The 640-nt window shown below is 36.6% G+C and overlaps 1 protein-coding gene across 1 annotated transcript in view; it reads right to left on the bottom strand.

Annotated features, from left to right (window-relative positions):
• Positions 1–640, bottom strand: part of LOC119587881 (SWI/SNF complex subunit SMARCC2-like) — a gene marked incomplete at its 3' end in the record, with an annotated part of 24,724 nt that overhangs the window by 2,523 nt on the left and 21,561 nt on the right.

Genomic DNA, 640 nt, shown 5'->3' with positions numbered 1-640 from the left:
TTATCTGGACACATTAGCACACTGCCACTGAGCACAATCATTGTACTTGATGACAATTTGTAGAATACTATGACCTCGTGATATGGATAGCATTCCCTTTTGACACTGTGATTGGACCATTTTGGGTGGTGCCATATTCCTACCATGACTATGTATGGTTTTCTTTGTGATGTTATTAGTTAAAATGAGTAAAGATGTTATCAAGACCAACTGAGAGGTATTGATCTCGCTTTACATCAATTATGGATATTTTTTTTCTAAATGGATGTAAATGACAGTCGCCTCATATTATGATGGGACTATCTGCCGACAAATTATAGATGGTACCAGTGTTACTTTTGTTACTTGGAATATTTTTGTCAATTACAATCTCGGTTTCTGAGTGTCTATTCTACATTTTTATAGTGAGCCATAAAATCTTTCCTGAATTTCATGATCTGATGACTGATTATACAGAAAAAAAAAAATATCAATCCTGTAAATCACTTCAACGCACTAATACCAATGCATATTCCATAGAGTGCTCATTCTGATCAAGACTGTTCTCTCTCCGAGTGACCTGGACGAACAGAGCAAACCATCAACTCTGATGTGTGAGGCAAAGGCTCAAGCTAAGGATTGTCCTTAACCCATTATTGCC

This window comes from Penaeus monodon, chromosome 23 (genome assembly GCF_015228065.2).
Source record: "Penaeus monodon isolate SGIC_2016 chromosome 23, NSTDA_Pmon_1, whole genome shotgun sequence".
Classification (NCBI taxonomy): domain Eukaryota; kingdom Metazoa; phylum Arthropoda; class Malacostraca; order Decapoda; family Penaeidae; genus Penaeus; species Penaeus monodon.
Note: the sequence above shows the minus strand (reverse complement) of the source record. Positions and strands in the feature narration are given on the sequence as shown.